Source organism: Hordeum vulgare, chromosome 4H (genome assembly GCF_904849725.1).
Source record: "Hordeum vulgare subsp. vulgare chromosome 4H, MorexV3_pseudomolecules_assembly, whole genome shotgun sequence".
In the NCBI taxonomy this organism is placed as follows: Eukaryota; Viridiplantae; Streptophyta; class Magnoliopsida; order Poales; family Poaceae; genus Hordeum; species Hordeum vulgare.
In genome coordinates, this window is record NC_058521.1 from 109,671,603 (window position 1) to 109,691,425 (window position 19,823).

General features: G+C 46.8%; 1 pseudogene; it reads left to right on the forward strand.

The window, feature by feature from the left end:
- The window catches only part of LOC123450330, a 69,039-nt pseudogene that overhangs the window by 23,024 nt on the left and 26,192 nt on the right, over positions 1-19,823 (forward strand).

A 19,823-nucleotide genomic window follows, 5' to 3' on the forward strand; every position in this document is an offset into this window, starting at 1 on the left:
CTGGCATCAGCCACATGGTGGCCACATTCATCAACGAGGCCAAGTGGAAGGAGCAGCAAGCCAAACAGGCCAAAGTTGCTAAGCTCAAGAAGGAAAAATTCCTCAAGCAGAATCTCCTCAACTTGACGCCTGATGCACTGGTGTCAACACAGGCTGAGTTGAAGACTTTGACAGATAAGTACTCCAAGCTATCTGATCGTTAGAGTCTCAAAAGCAGTTTCATCAAAATTGCCACTAAAGCTGTTGACGACTACAAAAAGAAGGCTGCCCCTCCAGTACCAACTCCTCAGCCTCTGATTGAAGAGCCAGCCGATGAATCTCCTCAAGCTGATGAAACTCCTCAAGCTGAGGAAATACCCCAATAAAGCCGTGTGGATGTACCGACTATTGAAGAAATCACCACGGAAAACCCAACTGATGAATCTGCTACAGCTGGTGAGACTGCCCCTGGTCCAGCTGTTGCTTCAAAGCAAGCTCATGACTCTGTTCCAGCTGATTCCTCAAAACTAGCTGATGAATCTATTGAAAGAACACCTTCACCAAAAGCTTCAAAGGTGAAGAAGATGACTCCATCTGATTCCTCAAAACTAGCTGATGAATCTATTGAAAGAACACCTTCACCAAAAGCTTCAAAGGTGAAGAAGATGACTCCATCTGCATCAGACGTGAAGAAGACAAGGGCTGCTGAGAAGGAAGCCAAAAAGAGAAAGGCCTCCTCAGCAGAACAAAACACTTAGGCCAAGCGCCTCAAAGCGCTTGAAGAAAATGCTCCACTGGACCCTGTGCCCCTCAACATTGCTCCATCTTATGAAATGGTCACCTTTGAAGACCAGGAGAAAGGGCCAGATGAGGAAATGAAGGATGCTGCATCTGAGGAACATACTGACGAAGAAATTCGTATTGACGACAGTCCTCAGCCCTCCATTCCTCAGGAAGACACTGCACAAGGATCAGCTGCACCAGCTGATGAAACTGCCTCTATCACCAAGCAAGCTGAGGAAGAGCAAAGTGAAATTCCTCAAGCTGATGAAATTGAAAGTCGTGAGAAAAATCCTCAAGTTGAGGAACAGGCTGACCCAACTCCTCCTCCTGAGCAAGATCTTCACACTGTGGCTCAGAATGAACCTATTCCTTCTCCGGAGCAGAACCCTCAACAGGATGCTCCAGTTGATGAAATTCCTTAGCCTGATGCCCAGCCATATCCCATTCCTCAACATGAAGCACAACATGAGCAAGCTCCTTAGCCTGAAGCCCAAGCTGATAAAATTCCTCACCCTCAGGACAATGCTCAGGAAAATGCACCAAACCAAGACAATGCTTTCGTCGTGCTCAATCCAGAGACTGCAATTGTTGTCTCCCCTCCAGCTCCACAGCAAAATCTTCAGCCAATGCAACGTCAACCATTCTCCAAGCAACCCAAGTTTCAAAAGGAGGACTTCTTTGAAGAACGCATGTACTTCATTGGAGAAAATCCCTATGACAAGCCTCAAATCATATATCTGAAGTTTTGGACGAGGAGACAGCTGAATTACTATGCCTCTATGCTGCGTTGAAGAAATAAGATATTCCAGCACAAGCATATTCCTCACGTTGAACTTGAAGCAATACCATGCCTGGCTCCAGTCCTCAATGTCCTTCTTGAAGCTGGACTGCTACCAATGTGCTCGGATATCTCTGATTGGAACAGTGAGCTCATTCTTCAGTTTTATGCCACTCTTCACATATCTTGCGATCCTGAAGATATTAACACTTGGGTGTTTGACTAGATGACGCAAAACACTCAGTACAAAGCTCCTGCTACTGAGCTACTGCGTGAATTGCCAATATCAATTCCCTCAGAGGAGGCTGTGAAGCTTTATGGTGAGCGTGAGCTGCCCAACGGGATGATGGAAGTCCTCGTGAAGCCTTTGGCTAAAGGGCAACCACCGAGAAAAACCTTCCTCGTCCACGAGCTCAAATATACACAAAGGTCTGTTTACAGAATCCTCTGCAATGTGTTTGCGCCGATCAAAGGCCATGATGATGAAGAAGATGTCGTAGGCATCATGAAGAATATCCTCTTCAACATCATCCATGGTATTCCTATCAACATACATGATTTCTTCTTGAGGACTTTGGCCTACAATGCTATGTGTCCATTTGATCACAAGATATATGCCCCATGGATCATGAGATTCATCAGGACAAGGAGATGCATCAACTTCCACGCTGATTTCAACAACCATGTTGGTTATATGCCTCCTATAAGGGTCAACAAGAAGACTTTCGAGCCAGTTGAAGGAAAAGGCAAGTCAGTTATTGATGAAGGTCGTAGGCCCCTTGATGGCCAGTTCAGAGAGCCGAAAGCATATTCTTCATGGGATGATACTGAGACTCACCCTCAAAGCCCTGTTGCTCCTCGCGTGCTAAATACAAGAGAGCTTCTCCTCAGTCTTCACCAGAAGGTGGATCGCAATCACAAGTGGGTCAAGTGCCAGTTCGGCGCCATTGTGAAAACCCTCACTGAAACACAGAACTCTGTGAAGCTTAACCATCACTATCTGCATGAGGTTTTTGATCGCACCTGGGCTACACTTGCTCATCTGAAGACTCAGACAGAACTTGAAGAATTGGAGTTCGAGCGTGACTTTGACTGGTCGTGGCCACCCAAGAAGAAGTTCAGGTCAATTCCAGTTCCAGATCTTGAAGACAGTTCCTTTTCTTCATTCCGCACTGCTGAATCTGATGAAGAACAGCTCGACACTGCCACCGGTCCAAGGAAGAAGACTACTCCCAAGAAGCACCACGCATCTTCATCAACCGCCAAGGAGTGAGGTCTTCACAGGTGTTAGTCCTCAGTTTGTCCCTTTTTGTCACTTGATGACAAAGGGGGAGAAACTTGAGATTTAGTCTTCAAGCGGGATATTTTGGGGCTTGTGAACTATATTTAAGTTACAAACTCTTGGCTCTTCTGAAGTTTTTATCTAATGAGTTGTAACTTAAGCCCGATGGTACTCTGACGCTTTTGAACATTTTTCTTCGCATGCTTATTCCTCAAATTTTTAATGCACGCATGCTGGAATTCGTCAGATACCATTTCTCATCATGCATCTTCATTGTCTTCATACTATATGTTATATGTATGCATGATTTACAAGTCTCAGGGGGAGATCTCCATGATATAAATCATCAATGTGCATTTGTTGTGGAAAGCAAAATCCTCAAGATATGCACATCTTCAGGGGGAGTCTCTCTCAATCTTGATTTCAAATTCCTCAAATGAGTATTTACACTTCATGTTTTTATCCCTGTTGAAGACTTAACCTAATTGGCATCAACCACCAAAAAGGGGGAGATTGTAAGTGCATCTAGTGCCTCTTAGTGATTTTGGTGGTTTGAAGACTTATAGGTTAAGTATCTAATGTGTTCATGAGTGTACACAGGATCTACAAGTCACTGAGGAGTTTGAACTATTTGATGAATATCGACCCCTAAAAATGTATATCTTCGGTTGAAGAAATTGGTCTGAAACTGAAGAATTGAATCGCGAAGAATCTGCGATGAAATTGATATTCCTCATGAAGATATTGAAATTAAGGAATTCGGTGTGTCCTGAAGAAAATCATTTTGAAGACTTTGAAGCATGAAGATTTACTCTTTCTGTTTTGTTTTCTTCACACTTGAGTAATAGGAACACCGTACTGTTAAAGGGGGTCGAAGTTACACTTTGGAATGAATTTCCTCATGATGCTCAACCCAAGCCTAATCCTACCAAAAGCCTCAAGTGAGGAATACGAGTGACATGAGGACTCTCACAGTTGAGGGTTCCGACCGTTTTGATAGCCACGCCACATCACTGGTCTTATCCACACCAACGGTCATATTATTTAAGGGCATTAGTGTCAAATCATGTCGAGATGCTCCCAGGCTATAAATAGCCGCCCCCACAACCATTAGCTGGTTGGCTGCTCCGTTAGAAACTGACACTTGGCATAAGAGCAACACGATTCCTCGGAGTCTTCGAGAGTAATTCATTAGTGAGGAAATACCCCAAACACCAAAACCACAAACCTAGAACCAAGTGATTGAGCATCACTAAAGAAGTTGTTCCTCTGTGGGACTGAAGCCTTTTACCTTTGAGGACTGTGCATCCTCCAGACGGTTAGGCATCATGGTCTAGAGCAATCCAGCAGTCAATTGAGAATCGTCGGGTGACCAAGTTTGTGAGGGTTTGGAAGTCTGCCCTGAAGACTTACCATGAGTATTGGGCGAGGACTATGTGTTCTTAGCCCAAGGAGAATACGGTAGGGACTGTGTGTCCCGGGACTATGTGTCTTTTGGTTTCAATACCAAGCCGCTCCAAACCAGATGTACAACTGTCACAGCAGTTGGAACTGGGTCATCAACTACTGTCTTCGCTGTGAAACGGGTTCTAATTCCTCAACTCCTTACATTCCTCAGATTATGTGTTGATGACTTTCACTGTTACTGTTTGAAGAATTTGCTGAAGACTTTCTCTGAAATTCCTCAACCCCAAATTCTTCACGCTAGTTAATCCTCATCTGTTTTCTGCGTGGCTGCTCACTATGCAATCTGTTTTCACATTCCTCACACTGAAAACTGCTGTTGTGAAACTTTGCACTTCCGATCCTTTACTGTTTCCGCTGTAAGTTAGTCATCAAGGAGGAATTTCCTCAAAAGGAATTTCCTCGGTGATGAAATTCTAAAAATCTCCTATTCACCCCCCCTCTAGTCGATATAACGCACTTTCACCCTCCGTTCTCTTGAATCATTTTTCTCTGCCAATTTTGCTAGAAACGGATTAATCAACATGGAAATTCTTGAGAAGATCAGGGTACTTATGGAATATGGTCTATGGATGTCGACAAATTTGATTGCAGTAGGGACAGACAAGGAGACTCGAGGGCTCACCGTCGCAGATATATTCAAGGCAACATCGAACTTCAGCGAGAAGAACATGGTCAGGGAGGGGGCTTCTTGCAGCGTCTTCAAAGGGAAGCCACGTGACGGGTCACAGGTTGCCGTCAAACGTGCCACAAAGGTTACAAACATAAGAAGTGTCAGAAATAAATATTCAGCAATTCCTCATGGAGGCTGAAGATTCAGTAGTAACTAACGGGTTATTTGGTTTCTGCAGCTAAATGGTGAGTATCTATCTGCTGAAATTAGCAGGAAGCTCAAAACGCTTCAGAAGATTGAGCATCAGAATCTGGTGAGGTTCCTCGGGTTCTTTAAGCAGAGAGATGAAACTCTGATTGTCGTCGAGTACGTCGATAATGGCTCCCTAAGAGAACACTTGGATGGTATGCACTTCAGTTCAACTGATCATTGACAGTGCTGAAATTTACACTCACATTTCCTATTCAACTGACCAAAGACTTCTACGAAATGTTCGCAGAATCACGCAGAACCGGGCTAGAGCTTGCGCAGCGGCTCAACATCGCGATCGACGTGGCTCACGCCGTCACCTACCTGCACGAATACACATGTAATTCCAATCAAAACTCATTGTTGTTCATAGCAGTAAGAAACAGAGGAAGTGAAAGATGGCATGCAGTAGCAGTAGTATTAGTAGCGGAGTATGCATGATGGTGTTTATCTGAACTTGGAAACGCATGGCATGCATGGCATGGCAGAACGGTCGGTGATCCACCGTGACATCCAGTCGTCGAACGTGCTGCTGACGCGGGTGCTGCCGACGAAGGTGGCCGGGTTCGGGATGGCGAGGGTGTCGGGCGACGGCGACGAGGAGGAGGCGACACACATGACGACGCACGTGGTGGGCACGGTCGGGTACCTGGACCCGGAGTACCTGGGCACGCTCCAGCTCACTAACAAGAGCGACGTCTACTCCTTCGGTGTCCTCCTCGTCGAGCTCGTCACCGGCCGCCCGCCCATCGAGCGCCGCCGCGGCCTCTTGCCCCGTGCCACCACCAAGTGGGCGCTGCAGAAGTTCCGAGGAGGCGACGCGGTGGTGGCCATGGACCCGAGGGTGCGACAGAGCCTGGCATTGGTGGCGTCCGTGGAGGGGATGCTCCGGCTGGCCGAGCAGTGCGTATGGTCTGCTTTCAACAACATTTATTTAGTTAATGTGTCGGGACCCCGATCCTAAGCCATAGGAATCCAGCCTGTAACACATCGCATCCCTTTGTGGTCTCACACACGGTTAACTCCACGGCTGCAGCCTTACCTTAGCCGGGACCGTTTGCGTCTTTTGACTCACGTATGTGATAGTGTCGCTAGCAATCCAATGTCAAAGAACCCGGATCGACATGTCTAGTCATAAACCAAAGTGGCAGTACCGCACAAGGACAGGCATACATGACCCAACAAAGCAGGTGTCGGTCATCAGCGAACGTAGACGAGTCGTAGCAAGCTACAAGGACTCCATTACGTCGCGTGACATTTCCCCAAAGGGGACAGACACAACAGCTAAGAAGGACACATGCCGGTCAACCAATGTGTCCGGAGCAGTAGCGAACTACCAAGGCTCGTTGGATCACAAAGGGGCATTTCCTTGTAAGGAGTGCTACTAAAGTTCACGACTAGGTATTCAAACCCCATACATATCAAGTAAGACACACGTACGCATGGCATACCGATATGTATAGATACATCGATGGCATCACAACATAACCATAAACATACAAGCTTTATTTAAGAGGCTCGGAAGAGCCACACACATAATATTACACATTAAGGTCTCTCGACCCATAATAGCAGTCATACAAATACAAGCCAGCGGAAGAGTTATAAACTGTCTGTGTACAGACAGGGCAACTAGAAGGCACATGGCCTGACTATACTACAGAGCCGACGTAGGGCCAGATCGTAGCTGGGACACCAGCTACTCGTCGTCGTCGATGTCTACAAAGAACCCTCCATTAGGGTCATTAGCAACCTCTGCAACATTTACTAAGCAAACATGAGTACGAAGGTACTCAGCAAGACTTTAGGATGACTAACTACTCATGCAAGGTATCAAAAGGTATTGTGGGGTTTCATGCGGGAAGCCAGCATTTGACTCGTGGCTAGACAACTTGCATTTTTAAATAATTTTGACAACGTGAGTTCTCGCACACGAGTCCACTAACACCACAACAATACTCTATCATGGAATCATTCCGCCTCCATACGGAAATGTCGTCCACGACACTCACGCTTATTTTGGCAATTTTATTAGTAGCCATTGAAGTTATCTATGAACAACATATGTCTCCAAGTAGTCCATATCCGCGGACGCGGCTATTCGAATAGATCATAACCCTGCAGGGGTGTACTTCGTCACACACGCTCTCGCCACTTATCGCCATGTGCACGTCATGCACCTCGGCAACCTTCAAGCGGAAGCCCAGCGAGGGAGTCGGCCACGACCGTTAACCACACTAGTACCTAGTCCAGGTTTATCGCCTATCTGAGAGTAACCCATACGGAAGTCCGGCCGAGGTTTCCGCCACGGCCTCAAACGATGTGCGCAGGGTTCCCAAGCCCACCATCCGGGTGCCACTTGGTACACCGTGCCACTGCCTACCGCATCACGGTCCACCTCTCAGGTCAGCACCATGCACGGCCTCCAGCATTACTATAAACACCAGAAACTACTTGCAACTCCTGGACCGAGTACTACGCGATTAATAGGCCGAGCGGGGTCATATTTCAGGGCCCAGCATGTGGTAGTATCTAGGCTTGGATTACATACACCGAACTCAGTTTAATTGATGAAGGCACATCATAGCTCAAGCAACTACCAGGTATGCTAGGTTGCAAGGTTCGGCTATTTACTGTGACAAGGTTAGGTCATGCAAAGGAAGTGGGTTCAACTAACGTGGCAAAAGCAGTTGAAGCATTTGATCCTAATGCAATAAATAAGTGCAGGAGCAGGAACATGGGAATTATCGGGATGATCAAAGGGGTTGCTTGCCTTGTTGCTCAGAGGAGGAACGATATCCGTCAGACGGATATTTGGTGGAATCCGGGGGTGCTTAGCCTACCGAAATGAATGGCAACATTCAATAACAATCATATGCAATCAAAATGATGCATGAGCATGGCATGAGAATGCAAAGTGATAAGTTATTATTTTCAACATGTATTAGTTTTAGAGTTGATTTGAATCACATTCGAATAGCGATTCAAACGGGGTATTCTCGGATACCGGTTTAATTGATTCGACCTGATGCTCAGATCAACTTGATGTTAGCATGCATGAAATGTCATGTTATGGTACTGATTTGTAATTAGGGCAGTGTGTGATCATTACATTCATAATGAAATTTGAATAATTTTCCAAATTCCATTTAAAAAGTAATTATAAGAATTGAATTATTCCTTATTACTCATTTTAGGGTTCTGTAACTTTTTCAAACATAGTTGAAAATAGCATAATCAGAATCCTTGAATTTTTCTGATACTTTTTCATATATAAATTATTTTCATTGGAGTTACAGATTAATTTCTATGATTTTTACAAGTTTTAGCAATTTCCTGAATTAGTTTTATACTGGAAATTCTATTTATTGCATCAGACTGACGTCAGCAGGTCAGCCGACCTGTTCAGGTCAAACCTGACAGGGGGGACCCACTGGTCAGCCTCTGTGGGACTAATCCCGCGCTGACCAGTCTTAATTGGGGTTTGACTTGGCCTTGGGCCCACTTGTCAGCGAGTGATTAAGCCCTGAGCTGCTGGGTTAGCTTTGCCACGTCGACCCCCACCGGAGGGTGGTCGCCGGCGACCAAGCCCGCGGCGGAGGGCTCGCCGGAGGCGACCTAAACGGCGCTGTGCAGCACCAATTCGAACGCGGTTTGCAGCTACGGCACGCTGGCGAAGTGGCCGATCTGGCAGGGGCATCAGGGGAGGCTAGGGTCGCCGGGAGAGGCGTCGGCGACGAGCCGGAGCGGCGGCCGAAGCTCGGCCTTCTACGAGCGATGGCTCTAGGGCACGGGGAGGGCAGCTGGAGGGCTCATCACGCTCCTGGAGGCTCCAGGAGCTCGAATCCTAGCTCAAGCACGTGGATCAGACACCACAGCGACGGCGACGACATGACCGGAGGCGAGAAGCCCTCGGCCTTGGTGGGGAACGAGGCTACGATGCACGGGAGAGCGTGGGGAGAGAGGGGAAAGGACGACAAGCTCACGGCGGTTCCGATGGTGCTGTCGAAGGGCTCGGGGGTGCGCCGGAGGGGGCGAATCGACGGGAGAGGTCCGGCGGCCGGAGGTGGAAGACGACGGCGTTGGGGGCGATGCAGAGCTCGGGGAAGCTTCGGCTTCTGCAAAGATGACCAGGGCGACGAGGCGGAGCTATCACACTACTCGGAGGAGGGTTCCCATGGCTAGAGATGCTGCGGCTCGAGCTCGAGCTCGGCTCCAATGGCGGCAGCATGAAGGAGGAAGAGATCCGAGAGGAGGGAGAGAGCCGACGATGGGAATGGATAGCGGTGGCCTCGGGGAGCTTATCCCCGGCCTTGCCAGCACGAGGCGGCGGCCAGGCAGGCGCACAGGTGCGTGGCCGCGCCGGAGGAGGCGGCGGCCACCTCCTGCTCCTACTGGCGCGAGGGAGGGGACGAGCCAGGGAAATGGGCCGGGCCAGGCTAGGCGACAGGTAACTCTTTTCCCTTTTTTCCAGTTTTTGTTTTTCTGTTTTGCTATTTATTTCAGCTCCAAAACAAAAAGTAAAAACTATTTTAGACCTCCTGAAATATTGTTATAATATTCCCAACCATTTCCAAAGTTTTCAACATTTTTGAAAATTTATAGTTTCTGATTTCAAATTTAAAGTTTGAAACCAGTGGCTTTTGCATTGATTTAAAATGCTTAAGGTGTCAAGAAAATAGTTTTCTCCAACGCTCATTTACTTACATGATTTATCAGAAAGTTTGAACATTTCTTGAGGCCATTTTGGGTTCATTGATTTGAACTAGTTTGGGATTTCCTTTAATTGAAATGGTGGCTAGGGTTTTGAGTTTTTCCTTTGCCACTTTCTTGTTCTTGTTGAAAATTCTTAGATGCAAATGCAAAGAAGACATGAGCACAAGGCTAACTTGCTTAAGGGTTAGGGATGTGACAACTCACCCCCACTCAAAAGAATCTCGTCCCGAGATTTAGAAGTCATCGGGAATAACGCCGGATACTCAAGTCGGAGACGATCCTCTCTTTCCCAAGTTGCCTCCTTTTCAGAATGATTTGACCATTGAACTTTAAGAAACTTGAGGTTTCGACGTCGAGTGGTACGCTCAGCTTGATCAAGAATACGCACGGGGTATTCTCGGTAGGAAAGGTTATCTTGTAGATCAAGCATTTCGTGGTCCACTTCACGGATAGGATCCGAAAAGCAACGCCTGAGTTGCGAGACGTGGAAAACATCATGAACCTTGGAAAGATGCGGAGGAAGTTCCAACTGGTAGGCAACTTCTCCTCGTTTGGCAAGAATGCGAAAAGGACCAATGTAACGGGGAACCAATTTGCCCTTGATACCGAATCGATGGGTACCCTTCAAAGGTGTAACCCGAAGGTAAGCCTTCTCGTCAACTTCAAAGGTCACAGCCTTATGATGACGATCATATTGGCTCTTTTGACGAGACTGGGCTGTTTTCAACTTTTCACGAATAATGTGAACCTGCTCTTCTGCATCCTGGATCATATCCGGACCAAAGAGTTGCCTCTCTCCGGTTTCTGACCAATTAAGAGGTGTTCGACATCTTCGTCCATAGAGAACTTCAAAAGGGGCTTTGCCCAAGCTCGATTGGTAACTATTGTTATAAGCGAATTCGGCGAATGGAAGACACTTCTCCCAATTCATACCGAATGATATAACACAAGCTCGGAGCATATCTTCTAGAATTTGATTAACTCTTTCTACTTGACCACTTGACTAGGGATGGAAAGCAGTGCTAAAAGATAAGTGAGTCCCCATGGCATTCTGAAAACTTTCCCAGAAGCGAGAAGTAAAGATACTCCCACGGTCCGAGTTAATCTCCAGGGGAACACCATGAAGAGACACTATTCGAGAGATATATAACTCTGCTAGCTGGCTAGCTGTTATACTCTCACGAACAGGAAGAAAATGAGCCACTTTGGAAAGACGGTCAATGACCACAAAAATAGCATTATTCCCCTTCTTGGTCTTGGGAAATCCGGTAATGAAATACATGCTAACTTTATCCCATTTCCATTCAGGAATAGCTAGAGGCTGAAGGGTGCCAGCAGGCCTTTGATGTTCTGCCTTAACTCGACGACAAACGTCGCAGTTAGCAACGAACTCAGCAATTTCTCTCTTTATCCTAGTCCACCAGAACCTCTGGCGTAGGTCCTGATACATCTTAGTACTACTGGGATGAATGGTGAGAGGAGAATCATGAGCCTCCTTAAGGATTAACTGCCTTAGATGTGGGTTCTTAGGAACCACTAAACGATTCTGGAAGAACACAACACCTTGATCGTTCATGGAAAATTCTTTAGCGTTTCCGCTAGAAATATTCTCCTTGATCCGTGATATACCCTTGTCATGCTTTTGGCCAGCTATAATTTGATCCTTAAGAGTAGGCTTCGCCACCAGGGTAGAAAGGAATCCTTGAGGAACAATATGAAGATTCAACTTCCGAAAGTCCTCATGGAGATGTGGTTGACCTTGTTGTAGCATCAAATTGTTACAATAAGATTTACGACTTAGTGCATCGGCCATAACATTGGCCTTCCCCGGGGTGTAAGTTATCCCTAAGTCGTAATCCGCGATCAACTCAACCCACCGTCTTTGCCTGAGGTTCAAATCCGGCTAGGTGAATATATATTTCAGACTTTGGTGATCAGTGAATATTTCGCAACGATTACCCAGAAGGTAATATCGCCAGGTTTTTAGTGCATGGACCACAGCTGCAAGCTCAAGGTCATGTGTGGGATAATTATCCTCATGCGGACGCAACTGTCGAGATGCGTATGCGATCACATGACGATCTTGCATGAGAATGCAACCTAATCCTTGTCGCGAGGCGTCGCAATAGATAACAAAGTCCTTAGAAAAATCTGGTGGTAGCAACACAGGTGCGGAAGTCAGGCGTCTTTTCAGTTCCTGAAAACTATGCTCACACTATGGTGTCCACTCAAACTTTTTATCTTTCTTGAGGAGTTCAGTTAGAGGCTTTGCAACCTTGGAGAAATTCTTGACAAAGCGGCGACAATAGCTCGCTAGACCAAGAAAACTCCTAACTTGCTTAACCGATTCAGGTTGAGTCCAATCAAGGACAGCTTGAACTCTCTCGGGATTGACAGCAATACCCTTACCAGAGATTACGTGGCCTAGATAGGTCACTTCTGGTAACCAGAATTCACATTTTGAAAATTTGGCATAAAGGCGATGCTCTCGAAGTTTCATCAATACCAGCCTTAGATGCTCGGCATGTTCTTGTTCGTTCTTCGAGTAGATGAGAATATCATCGAGGTATACTACGACGAATTTATCCAAATACTCCATGAAGATTGAATTCATCAGCCGAGAGAAGGTGGCTGGGGCATTGGTTAAACCGAAGGATATAACGGTGTACTCATATTGGCCATAACGAGTAACAAAAGACGTTTTTGGAATGTCCCCGTTCTGTCGGGACCCCGATCCTAAGTCATAGGAATCTAGCCTGTAACACATCGCATCCCTTTGTGGTCTCACGCACGGTTAACTCCACGGCTGCAGCCTTACCTTAGCCGGGACCGTTTGCGTCTTTTGACTCACGTATGCGATTGTATTGCTAGCAATCCAATGTCAAAGAACCCGGATCGACATGTCTGGTCATAAACCAAAGTGGCAGTACCGCACAAGGACAGGCATACATGACCCAACAAAGCAGGTGTCGGTCATCGGCGAATGTAGACGAGTCGTAGCAAGCTACAAGGACTCCATCACATCGCGTGACATTTCCCCAAAGGGGACAGACACAGCAGCTAAGAAGGACACATGCCGGTCAACCAATGTGTCCGGAGCAGTAGCGAACTACCAAGGCTCATTGGATCACAAAGGGGCATTTCCTTGTAAGGAGTGCTACTAAAGTTCACGACTAGGTATTCGAACCCCATACATACCAGGTAAGACACACGTACGCATGGCATACCGATATGTATAGATACATCGATGGCATCACAACATAACCATAAACATACAAGCTTTATTTAATGAGGCTCGGAAGAGCCACACACGTAATATTACACATTAAGGGTCTCACGACCTATAATAGCAGTCATACAATACAAGCCAGCGGAAGAGTTATAAACTGTCTGGGTACAGACAGTGCAGCTAGAAGGCACATGGCCTGACTATACTACAGAGCCGACGTAGGGCCAGATCGTAGCTGGGACACCAGCTACTCGTCGTCGTCGATGTCTACGAAGAACCCTCCGGTAGGGTCATTAGCAACCTCTGCAACATTTATTAAGCAAACATGAGTACGAAGGTACTCAGCAAGACTTTAGGAGAACTAACTACTTATGCAAGGTATCAAAAGGTATTGTGGGGTTTCATGCGGGAAGCCAGCATTTGACTCGTGGCTAGACAACTTGCACTTTGAAATTAGTTTTGACAACTTGATTTCTCGCACACGAGTCCACTAACACCACAACAATACACTATCGTGGAATCATTCTGTCTCCATACGGAAATGCCGTCCACGACACTCACGCTTATCTTGACAATTTTTATGAGTAGGCATTGAAGTTATCTATGAACAACATATGTCTCCAAGTAGTCCATATCCGCGGACGCGGCTATTCGAATAGATCATAACCCTGCAGGGGTGTACTTCGTCACACACGCTCTCGCCACTTATCACCATGTGCACGTCATGCACCTCGGCAACCTTCAAGCGGAAGCCCAGCGAGGGAGTCGGCCACGACCGTTAACCACACTAGTACCTAGTCCAGGTTTATCACCTATCTAAGAGAAACCCGTACGGAAGTCCGGCCGGGGTTTCCGCCACGGCCTCAAACGATGTGCGCAGGGTTCCCAAGCCCACCATCTGGGTGCCACTTGGTACACCGTGCCACTGCCTACCGCATCACGGTCCACCTCTCAGGTCAGCACCATGCACGGCCTCCAGCATTACTATAAACACCAGAAACTACTTGCAACTCCTGGACCGAGTACTACGCGATTAATAGGCCGAGCGGGGTCATATTTCAGGGCCCAGCATGTGGTAGTATCTAGTCTTGGATTACATACACGGAACTCAGTTCCTAAGGACGGTTCCAATGAAACAACCCACCATGTACTCCTACACAGCCTTTCACTGGTACCTTTACCAAATCAAGTTCAACACACAACCTTTGCTCACCGAACACATTCCACATTTCTGTTCATCTCCCAGATGACAGATCATACACAACTCTAAGCATATCATGCATAGCAGGATAAGGCACATCATAGCTCAAGCAACTACCAGGTATGCTAGGTTGCAAGGTTCGGCTATTTACTGTGACAAGGTTAAGTCATGCAAAGGAAGTGGGTCCAACTATCGTGGCAAAAGCAGTTGAAGCATTTGATCCTAATGCAATGAATAGGTGTAGGAGCAAGAACATAGGAGTTATCGGGATGATCAAAAGGGTTGCTTTCCTTGTTGCTCAGAGGAGGAACGATATCCGTCAGACGGATATTCGGTGGAATCCGGAGGTCTGGAGCCTACCGAAATGAAAGGCAACATTCAATAACAATCATATGCACTCAAAATGATGCATGAGCATGGCATGAGAATGCAAGGTGATAAGTTATTATTTTCAACATGTAATAGGTTTAGAGTTGATTTGAATCACATTCGAATAGCAATTCAAACGGGTATTCTCGGATACCGGTTTAATTGATTCGACCTGATGCTCGGTTCAACTTGATGTTAACATGCATGAAATGTCATGTTATGATACTGATTTTTAATTAGGGCAGTGTGTGATCATTGCATATATAATGAAATTTGAATATTTTTGCAAATTCCATTTATAAAGTGATTAAAAGAATTGAATTATTCCTTATTTCACAATTTAGGGTTCTGTAACTTTTTCAAACATGGTTGAAAATAGCATAATCAGAATCCTTGAATTTTTCTGATACTTTTTCATATATAAATTATTTTCATTGGAGTTACAGATTAATTTCTATGATTTTTACAAATCTTAGCAATTTCCTGAATTAGTTTTAAACTGGAAATTCTATTTATTGCATCAGGCTGACGTCAGCAGGTCAGCCGACCTGTTCAGGTCAAACCTGACAGGGGGGCCCCACTGATCAGCCTCTCTAGGGCTAATCCCGCGCGGACCAGCCCCTAATTGGGGTTTGACCAGGCGTGGGGCCCTCTGGCAGCGACTGAGGGGAGGGCGATTACGCCCTAATGGTCGGCCACGTCGACGGCCACCGGAGGGTGGTCGCCGGCGACCAGACCCGCAGCGGAGGGCTCGCCGGAGGCGACCTAGACGGCGCTGCACAGCACCAAAACGCACGCGGTTGGCAGCTACAGCATGCTCGCGAAGTGGCCGATCTGGCAGGACCATCTGGGGAGGCTAGGGTCGCCGGAAGAGGCGTCGACGACGAGCCGGAGCGGCGGCCGAAGCTCGGGCGCCATCGGGGTCTTTGAATTAGGGGGATCTACGCTCGGTTCTTAGCTGCTACGACATCTACGCGTCGTCCTGGAGCTGCTGGTGCCCTCGGAAGGACGAGCTGATCATCGGAGGGCTACCGGCGACGAGCGGCAGCGGCGGTCCTCGTCGGGCTCCGGTGAAACTAGAGCTAGAGGAGGGGATCGACGGGGGAAACTTAGGGGAAACGACCGCATGCTCACGGGGAGTGCAGAGCAGAGCTTAGACGGCTCGGGGGAGGCCTGGGGGCGACGAATCGACGGGAGAGGTCCGGCGGCCAGAGGTGGAAGACGACGGCGTTGCGGGCGTTGCAGGGCTCGAGGAAGCTTCGGCTTCTGCAGAGATGACCACGGTGACGAGGCGGAGCTAATGGCGTGCTCTGGGAGGGGATCCTATGGCCAGGGGCACGGGCAGCTCGAGCTCGAGCTCGGCTCTAATGGCGGCAGCAAGGAGGAGGAGGAGATCCGGGAGGAGGAGGAGAACCGAGGCGGGGAATGGATAGGGGAGGCTCTGGGGAGCTTATCCCCGTCGTCGCCAGCGCGAGGCGGCGGCCAGGTAGGCACGCAGGTGCGTGGCCGCGCCGGAGGGGGCGGCGGCCACCTCCTGCTGCCTACTGGCGCGAGGGAGGGGACGAGCGGGGAGATGGGCCGGGCCAGGCTTGGGCGACAGGTAAGTTTTTTCCATTTTCTCTGTTTTTGTTTTTCTGTTTTGCTACTTATTGTTTTGCTAAATAATTCAGCTCCAAACCAAAAAGTAAAAACTATTTTAGACCTCCTGAAATATTTGTTATAATATCCCCACTCATTTCCATGGTTTTCAACATTTTTGGAAAATTATAGTTTCTGATTTCAAATTTTAAATTTGAAACCAGTGGCTTTTGCATTCATTCCAAAAAGCTTAAAGTGTCAAGAAAATAGTTTTCTCCAATGCTCATTTACTTTCATGATTTATCAGAAAGTTTGAACATTTCTTGAGGCCATTTTGGGTTCATTGATTTTGAACTAGTTTGGGATTTCCTTTAATTGAAATGGTGGCTAGGGTTTTGAGTTTTTCCTTTGCCACTTTGTTGTTTTTATTGAAACTTCTTAGATGCAAATGCAAAGAAGACATGAGCACAATGCTATCTTGCTTAAGGGTTAGGGATGTGACAACTCACCCCCACTCAAAAGAATCTCGTCCCGAGATTTAGAAGTCGTCGGGAATAACGCAGGATAGTCAAGTCGGAGACGATCCTCTCTTTCCCAAGTTGCCTCCTTTTCAGAATGATTTGACCATTGAACTTTAAGAAACTTGAGGCTTCGACGTCGAGTGGTACTCTCAGCTTGATCAAGAATACGCACGGGGTATTCTCGGTATGAAAGGTTATCTTGTAGATCAAGCATTTCACGGTCCACTTCACGGATAGGATCGGAAAAGCAACGCCTGAGTTGCGAGACGTGGAAAAGATCATGAACCTTGGAAAGATGCGGAGGAAGTTCCAACTGGTAGGCAACTTCTCCTCGTTTGGCAAGAATGCGAAAAGGACCAATGTAACGAGGAGCCAATTTGCCCTTGATACCGAATCGATGGGTACCCTTCAAAGGTGTAACCCGAAGGTAAGCCTTCTCGTCAACTTCAAAGGTCACAGCCTTATGATGACGATCATATTGGCTCTTTTGACGAGACTGGGCTGTTTTCAACTTTTCACGAATAATGCGAACTTGCTCTTCTGCATCCTGGATCATATCTGGGCCAAAGAGTTGCCTCTCTCCGGTTTCTGACCAATTAAGAGGGGTTGGACATCTTCATCCATAGAGAATTTCAGAAGGGGCTTTGCCCAAGCTTGATTGATAACTATTGTTATAAGCGAATTCAGCGAATGGAAGGCACTTCTCCCAATTCATACCGAACGAAATAACACAAGCTCGGAGCATATCTTCTAGGATTTGATTCACTCTTTCTACTTGACCACTTGATTGAGGATGGAAAGCAGTGCTAAAAGATAAGTGAGTCCCCATGGCATTCTGAAAACTTTCCCAGAAGCGAGAAGTAAAGATACTTCCACGGTCCGAGTTAATTTCCAGGGGAACACCATGAAGAGACACTATTCGAGAGATATATAACTCTGCTAGCTGGCTAGCTGTTATACTCTCACAAACAGGAAGAAAATGAGCCACTTTGGAAAGACGGTCAATGACCACAAAGATAGCATTATTCCCCTTCTTGGTCTTGGGAAATCCGGTAATGAAATACATGCTAACTTTATCCCATTTCCATTCAGGAATAGCTAGAGGCTGAAGGGTGCCAGCAGGCCTTTGATGTTCTGCCTTAACTCGACGACAAACGTCGCAGTTAGCAACGAACTCAGCAATTTCTCTCTTTATCCTAGTCCACCAGAACCTCTGGCGTAGGTCCTGATACATCTTAGTACTACCGGGATGAATGGTGAGAGGAGAATCATGAGCCTCCTTAAGGATTAACTGCCTTAGATGTGGGTTCTTAGGAACCACTAAACGATTCTGGAAGAACACAACACCTTGATCATTCATGGAAAATTCTTTACCGTTTCCGCTAAAAATATTCTCCTTGATCCGTGATATACCCTTGTCACGCTTTTGGCCAGTTATAATTTGGTCCTTAAGAGTAGGCTTCGCCACCAGGGTAGAAAGGAATCCTTGAGGAACAATATGAAGATTCAACTTCCGAAAGTCCTCATGGATATGTGGTTGACCTTGTTGTAGCATCAAATTGTTACAATAAGATTTACGACTTAGTGCATCGGCCATAACATTGGCCTTCCCCAGGGTGTAAGTTATCCCTAAGTCGTAATCCGAGATCAACTCAACCCACCGTCTTTGCCTGAGATTCAAATCCGGCTGGGTGAAGATATACTTCAGACTTTGGTGATCAGTGAATATTTCGCAACGATTACCCAAAAGGTAATGTCGCCAGGTTTTTAGTGCATGGACCACAGCTGCAAGCTCAAGGTCATGTGTGGGATAATTATCCTCATGTGGACGCAACTGTTGAGATGCGTATGTGATCACATGACGATCTTGCATGAGAATGCCACCTAATCCTTGTCGCGAGGCGTCGCAATAGATAACAAAGTCCTTAGAAAAATCTGGTGGTAGAAACACAGGTGCGGAAGTCAGGCGTCTTTTGAGTTCCTGAAAACTATGCTCACACTGTGGTGTCCACTCGAACTTTTTATCCTTCTTGAGGAGTTCAGTTAGAGGCTTTGCAACCTTGGAGAAATTCTCGACAAAGCGGCGACAATAGCTCGCTAGACCAAGAAAACTCCTAACTTGCTTAACCGATTCAGGTTGAGTCCAATCAAGGACAGCTTGAACTCTCTCGGGATTGACAGCAATACCCTTACCAGAGATTACGTGGCCTAGATAGGTCACTTCTGGTAACCAGAATTCACATTTTGAAAATTTGGCATAAAGGCGATGCTCTCGAAGTTTCATCAATACCAGCCTTAGATGCTCGGCATGTTCTTGTTCATTCTTTGAGTAGATGAGAATATCATCGAGGTATACTACGACGAATTTATCCAAATACTCCATAAAGATTGAATTCATCAGCCGAGAGAAGGTGGTTGGGGCATTGGTTAAACCGAAGGACATAACAGTGTACTCATATTGGCCATAACGAGTAACAAAAGCCGTTTTTGGAATGTCCCCGTTCTTAATCTTGATTTGATGGTATCCCAACCTCAAATCCATTTTGGAGAAGACTGAGGATCCAGCGAGCTGATTGTACAGGTCGTTGATCCTGGGGAGCGGATACTTGTTCTTAATGGTGACCAGATTAACTGGTCGGTAATCTACAACCATCCGATCCGTTCCGTCTTTCTTCTTGACGAAGAGGACGGGACAAGCCCAAGGAGAAGAGCTAGGACGAATGAAACCCTTGCTCAAGGCCTCATCTAATTGCTTCTTAAGTTCGGCTAGCTCCAGGGGTGCCATCTTATAAGGTCTTCTGGCTATTGGAACAGTTCCCGGAACAAGATCTATCACAAACTCTACATCTCTGTCAAGTGGAATTCCTGGCAGTTCCTCTGGAAAAACATCCGGGAAGTCACGGACTACCGGAATGTCTTCAAGTTCCGGAAGAGGGTTGGCATTTAGGGAATAGAGTTGGCATTTGGCAACTCGAGTAGAGACATTTACTATCTCACCCGAGGGATGGGTAAGCTGGACATTTCTAGAGTGAGTATCAATCTTGGCATAGTGAGCTGACAT